This window comes from Balaenoptera musculus, chromosome 10 (genome assembly GCF_009873245.2).
Source record: "Balaenoptera musculus isolate JJ_BM4_2016_0621 chromosome 10, mBalMus1.pri.v3, whole genome shotgun sequence".
Lineage (NCBI taxonomy): Eukaryota > Metazoa > Chordata > Mammalia > Artiodactyla > Balaenopteridae > Balaenoptera > Balaenoptera musculus.
In genome coordinates, this window is record NC_045794.1 from 93,946,155 (window position 1) to 93,953,598 (window position 7,444).

A 7,444-nucleotide genomic window follows, 5' to 3' on the forward strand; every position below is an offset into this window, starting at 1 on the left:
GAGTTTGGTGATGACTTTTTCAATACAACGCCAAAGGCACGAGCCACAAAAGAAATCATTGATAAGCTGGACTTCATTAAAATTGAAAACTTGTAAAAGACACTGTCAAAAGAATCAGAAGACAAGCCAAAGACAGGGAGAAAATATTCCAAAAGACATATCTGATAAAGGACTGTTATCCAAAATATACAAAACTCTTAATACTCAACAATAAGAAAACAAACAACCTGACTAAAAAAGGAGCAAAATATCTGAAGAGACACCTCCAAGAAAGATGTACAGATGGCAAATAAGCATATGAAAAGATGCTCAACATCATGTGTCAGTAGGAAATTGCAAATTGAAACAACAATGAAATGCTACTATGCACCTATTAAAATGGCCAAAATCCAAAACACTGACAACACCAAATGCTGGTGAGGATGTGGAGCAACAGGAACTCTCATTCACTGCCGGTGGGAATGCAAAAGGGCACAGCCACTTTGGAAGACGGTTTGGCAGTTTCTTATAAATTAAACATACTGTTATTACCATATGATTCAGCAGTCGTTCACTTCTTAATATTTTACCCAAATGAGTTGAAAACTTAAGTCCACACAAACACCTGCACATGGATGTTTATGGCAGCTTTATACATAGCTGCCAAAATTTGGAAGCAACCAAGAAGTCCTTCAGTAGGTGAACAGATAAATAAACTGTGGTACATCCAGACAATGGACTATTATTCAGTGCCAAAAAGAAATGAGCTCTCAAGCCATGAAAAGACATGGAAGAAGCTTAAATGCATATTACTAAGTGAAGGAAACCAATCTGAAAAGGCTACATACCATGTGATTCCAACTATATGACATTCTAGAAAAGGCAAAACTATGGAGACAGCAAAATGATCAGTGTTTGGGGGGAAGGAGGGATGACTAGATGGACCACAGAGGATTTCTAGAGCAGTGAGATTATTCTATGTGGCACTATAATGGTGGATGTACGTCATTATACATTTGTCAAAACCCAGAGAATGTACAACCCTTATGTAAACTATGGACTTTGGGTGACAATGTGTCAAGGTAGTTTCATTGATTAAAACAATGGGGTGGGGACTTCCCTGGTGGCACAGTGGTTAAGAATCCACCTGCCAATGCAAGGGACACAAGTTCAAGCCCTGACCCGGGAAGATCCCACATGCTGCGGAGCAACTAAGCCCATGCGCCACAACTACTGAGCCTGTGCTCTAGAGCCCACGAGCCACAACTACTGAGCCCCCGTGCCTAGAGCCTGTGCCCTGCAACAAAGAGAAGCCACCGCAATGAGAAGCCTGCACACCGCCACAAAGAGTAGCCCCTGCTCGCCGCAACTAGAGAAAGCCCGCGCACAGCAACAAAGACCCAGTGCAGCCAAAAAATAAATAAGTTTTAAAAAAAAAACAATGGGGCGTTGATAGTGGGGGAAGCTATGCATGTGAAGGCGGGGGATAGATGAGAATTCTCAGTACTTTTTTTTTGGCCATGCCAGGTCTTAGTTGAGGCATGCAGGATCTTTAGTTGAGGCATGTGGGATGTTTTGGTTGCAGCATGCAGGCTTCTTAGTTGCGGCATGCATATGGGATCGAGTTCCCTGACCAGGGATCGAACCCGGGCCCCCTGCATTGGGATCACGGAGTCTTACCCACTGGGCCACCAGGGAAGTCCCCTCTCAGTACTTTCCACTCAATTTTGCTGTGAACCTAAAACTGCTGGAAAAAAATAAAATCTATTTTTGGAAAATGAAGCCATCTGTAGGAGCATCAAAAATATCAACTTCCTAGGAAGAAATCAAACAAGAGATGTGCAAGACCTCTACACTGAAAATTACAAAATAATTACATGTGTTAATCATTAGGAGAATGAAATAAAGACCACAGTGAGGTCCCATTTCACACCCAGGAGGATGGCTATAATCATGGCTATAATCAAAACAATAACAAGTGATGGCCAGGACGTGGAGAAATTAGAACCCTCTCACATTGCTGGTAGGAATGTAAAATGGTGCTGCTCCTTTGGATAATGGTTTAGCAGCTCCTCAAAAAGTTAAATATTGTGGTACCCTATGACCCAACAATTTCACTCCTAGGTATAAAATACCCAAGAGAATTGAAAATATATGCCCACACAAAAATGTATGCATGATGTTCACAGCAGCATTATTCATAATAGCCCCAAGGTGGAAACAACCCAAATGTCCATCAACTGATGGATTGATGAACAAATGATGTATAGCCTGACAATGGAATATTATTCAGCCATAAAAAGGAAGAAAGTGCTGATACACGCTCCAACGTGGATGAACCTTGAAAATATGAAGCTAAATAAAAGAAGCTAAACACAAAAGGCCACATGTTTTATGATTCCATTTACATTAAAAGTCCAGAATAAGCATATCCATAGAGACAGAAAGTAACTAGTGGTTGCCAAGGGCTGGGGGGAAGGGCGCATAGGGAATGACTGCCAATGATGTGGAGTTTCTTTGGGGAGTGATAAAAAAATATTCTGGAATTAGATAGTTGTGATGATTGTACTACTTTGTAAATATACTAAACAAAAAACAAAAAACAACCCACTAAATTGTACACTTTATTTATTTATTTATATTTTCTTTGGCCGTGCCGCACGGCTTGTGGGATCCTAGTTCCCCAACCAGGGATTGAACCCAGGCCCTCGGCAGTGACAGTGCAGAGTCCCAACCACTGGATCACCAGGGAATTCTCTGTACACTTCAAATGAGTGAATTTTATGGTATGTGAATTATATCTCAATTTTTAAATTTTTAAATAACATAATGTGAAATTAAATAAGATCTAAATAAACTGAGGGCTATATCATTTTCATAGACTAGAAGCCTCAATATTATAAACAAATCAATTCTTCTCAAATTACTCTACAGATGCAATGCAATCCCAGTTCAAAATCCCAGAAGTGGGACTTCCCTGGCGGTCCAGTGGTCAAGACTCCGCACTCCCAATGGAGGGGGCACAGGTTTGATCCCTGGTTGGGGAACTAGGATACTGCATGCCACACTGAGCGGCCAAAAAAAAAAAAAATCCCAGTTTTCCCCCCCCTGAAATTAACAAGCTAATTCTAAAATATATATGGATATGCAAAGTAAAAGCCATTTATATAAAATACATAAATAAAGAACAAAACCAGAGAACTTACTGTACCAGACATCAAGAACTGTTGTAAGAACAGGAATTTGAACAGTGTGGTGTTGGTATAACAATAGACAAACAGACTAATGGTCCAGAAACAAACCCACACATGTGACACCGCAGTGCAGTGGGAGAAGGATGATCTTTTCAGTAGATGGTCCTTGGTCAACTGGATAGAATATTGTGGGGAAAATGCATCTTGACCCCTATAATAGCTTCCTGTGGCTGCTATAAAAAATTACCACAAACTTGTGGCTTAAAGCCATAGAACTGTATCCCCCCACAGTTCTGGAGGTCAGAAGTCCAGAATCAGTATCACTGGGCCAAAATCAAGGTGTTAGCAGAGCCAACCTCCCTCTGGAGGCTCCAGGGGAGAATCTGTTGCTTGCCTCTTCCAGTCTCTGGAGCTGCCGGCATACCTTGGTTTGTGGCTGTATCAGTCCAATCACAAGGCCAGCAACTTCAAACCTCTCTGTCTCTCTCTGCTCCATCTTCATAAGGGCTTCCGTGTGTGTGTGTGTGTGTGTGTGTGTGTGTATGAAATCTCCCTCTGCCTTCCTCTTACAAGGATGCATGTGATTGTATTTAGGACCTGACTAGATAACCCAGGATAATCTTCCTATTTCAAGACCTTTAATTTAATCACTCTGCAAACACTGTGTCATATAAGGTAACAGTTCCAGGAATTAGGAGGTGCGCATCTTGGGGAGCCCATTTTTCAGCCTAACATAACCCCTACCTCACACCAGAAACAGAAATAAATTCCAGACCTAAATGTGAAAGAGTAAAATAATAAAGACTTAGAAGAAAGCGTAAGAGAACATCTTCACAACCTTGAAACAGGCAAAGTTTTCCTAAACAATAAACAAAGGAGCTAATCATTTTTTAATGGGCTGTATTAAAATTAAGAACTCTCTTCAACAAAAAATGCATTTCAAGGAGTTAAAAGACAACCCACAAAGTGGGAGAGGATATTTGTAATGCATATATACAGCAAAAAACTTCTGTTTGAAATATACATAGAACTCCTACAAATCAATACGAAAAACACCCAATATAAAAAGACACCAGAATAGAAAAATAAGCAAAAGACTTGAACAGATCAAAGAGGATACCCAAATGGCCAATAAATACATGAAAAGGTGTTCAACTTCATTAGTAATCACAGAAATGCAACTTAAAAGCACAGTGCAATAGCACTATACACCTACCAGAATGGCTAAAATGAAAAAGACAGACGATATCAAGGGTGAGTGAGGATATGGAGTAATCAGAACTGGTGGGAACGTCAATTGTTACCATCACTTTAGAAAACTTTTTGGCAGCTTCTACTAAAACAGAACATACATAGACCTTTGACCCAGCAATTCTGCCTCTAGGTATAGATCCAACATGTTCACCGAAAGACACATACCACGCTAGAATATTCATAGCAACACTATTTGTCATGGGCAAAACCTGGAAACTATCCAAATGTCCATTAATAGTAGAACGCATAAAATAAAGTGTGGTATAGTCACACATTTGAGCATTACACAGCCATGCGGATAAATAATGTACAACCACAGGCAACAACATGGCTGGATCCCACAAACAGAATGTTGGGTGAAAGGAGCTGCAGACAAACGAGGACATGATGCCATTTACACAGAGAACAAAAACTTCAAAATCTGAGAGGTCAGGATAGTGGTTCCCTTTGCAGGGAGTTGGAAGTGGGCACAGAGTGGGCTCATGGGGAGGTGGTTGTATTCATGTCTTTTGTGTGTGTGTGTTCATATCTGTATCTGGGTGCTGGCTACATGTTGTGTTCACCTTGTATACATTTATGATGTAGATATAGATATAGAAATAGATATATAGATATATGTTGTATTTCAATAGAAAATTGTACTCCCCAAAGTAAATTATATGTAATCATATGGATTAAATGCAAAAATGTCATTAAGTGACAAAAGCAAATGCAGAATGTATATTGCATGTCACTGTTTTTTTTAATGGGGGTGTGTGAATATACATGCATGGGTGTGTGTATATACTTATGTGTTTATATATATATATATATATATATATATATATATATATATATATATGCATATGCAGAGATCATTCCTGGAAGAATGTGGAAGAAACTGCCCTAGCTTATCGCCTTTCAGAGGGGAACTGGAAGTAAGTATATATTTTAAACTATTAAATAGTTCACACTTATGAAACTGTTTAGAGAAAAACAATAAACACCTAATTTTTTTTTTTATTTTAAAGACCAACGTTTGAAAAGTACAGAGAAGCAGCGAGGTCCACAGACTACCTCAGCGAAAAGCTGAGTTCTGTGTTCCTCGGGTTTCCCTGCAAGGGGCCACCTAGGGGGCTCATGTGCGCGTCCCCGCCCCGCTTACAGCTGGGGAAACGTAGACCCGGAAAAGCCCCGCAGCCGCCGGGGTCGACAGGTCCCGCCCCGCGCCCGGTGCACGTGTCTAGTTGTTACGGTGCGGCTTTGGAGTCAGACGGGAGTGGAAGTTGTGTGACCCTGCCGAGTCATAGCCTCTCTGAGCCGGCGTCTCCAGGTCTGGAGAATGGGGGTGATAACCCCCACTTCACACTGAGGCCAGCAGAAGCGATGTGTGCGGAGCGGCTGGCGGACAGCTGGAGGACTGTAAGTGGCCGCGTGCGCCACTTGTCTCAGGGCAGGGACCCGGCTGGAGCCTCCGACCGCACTGCTCCCAAACGGACACAAGGTGGCGCTCACCCCCCACAGGTCCAGCCAGGTCCCCGCCTCTGAGGGCGTTGGCTACTGGAAGGAGGGAGACGGGGAGGCTGCTACTTCTGCACACGTGTCCAAACGCTTCTGGGCTCTGGGGGTGGAAGGGTGAACAGCGGGGCGCCCTCCCTGCTCCAGGGGGCAGGACTGGAGGGACTGTGAGTCCCGAAGGAGGAGAAAGGGGGAAGACTCTGCACCTGGGATGGAGCTCTGGGGTTAGAGTTTAGGATCTTGTAGTGTGTTGAATGGTAACCTCCCCCACCCCGCCCCCCAAAAGATAGGTCCACCTGGAACCTGTGGGGCTGACTTGATTTGGAAAAAGAGTGGTTGCAAATGTAACTAAGATAAGGGTCTTGTGGGACTTCCCAGGCGGTCTAGTGGTTAGGACTCTGGGCTTCCTCTGCAGGGGGCACGGGTTCCATCCCTGGTCCCGGAACTAAGATCCTGCAAGCCGCATGGCGTGGCCAAAAAAAAGAGAAAAGATAAGGATCTTGAGATGAGATGATCCTGGATTTTATCCAGGTGGGCCCTGAATTCAATGACAAGCATCCTTATAAGAAAAGACACTGTCACAGAGAAGGCCATGTGGAAACAGAGGCAGAGATTGGAGTCTTGCAACCGCAAGTAAGGAACACCTGGAGCCACGAGAAGCTGGAAGGAGCAAGGAAGGATTCTCCCCTAGAGCCTTGTGAGGGAGCACAGCCTTGCCAACACTACGGTGAGAGAATAAATCTCTATTGTTTTAAAGCAGAGTGCCTTAAGGAACGCAGTTTGTGGTCATGTGTTTCAGCAGCCACAGGAAACTAAGAGATGTTTATATTCTCTTCCTGTTGCTCAGCCTGCTGACCTGCCCCCAACCCCCAATAGCCTACAGATGGCACCCAAGGCCCCCCAACTCCTGACCCCATTATTTCCTCCCCAAACCCACTGCTTTCACACTTCTGCTTTTGGTGCCCTCTGTCTGGACAGCCCTTCCTTTATGGGTCGCCTGGACAACTCCTATACACCCTTCAAGGCCCTCCTTAAACACCCTCTCCTAAGTATATTAGTATGTTCCGAATCAGTGGCTCCCAGCACACCTGGACCCATTCTCCTCAGCACACTGTGTCTATTCCCTCATTGTATCATCACTGTCAGTTCAGCTAGGTGTCCCCCTACTGGTCCTCATCTCCAGGTTTCTCCATCCCCACAGCTAGTGTGTGAGTTCAGGCCTCCCCATGTCTCACCAAGACCCTGTGCCACCTCCTCACAGGTTTCCCTGTCCCAATCTGGCCCTCCAGCCCATCACGACTCTGTAGCCTTGGTGCTCAGATCTGCCATGTGACTCCTCTGTTCAAAAGCCTTCCATAGCTCCCCACTGCCCTAAGGAGAGTGTCCACAGGGAATGACAGTACTTCAAATGCCCCTTCCCACCTCTCACCCCACCCCACCGATGTCCATCATACCCATGTGCTGCACACCCCTGGGCCTTTGCACAGACAGTGTCCTTCACCTGAAAGCCCTCTCCCCGT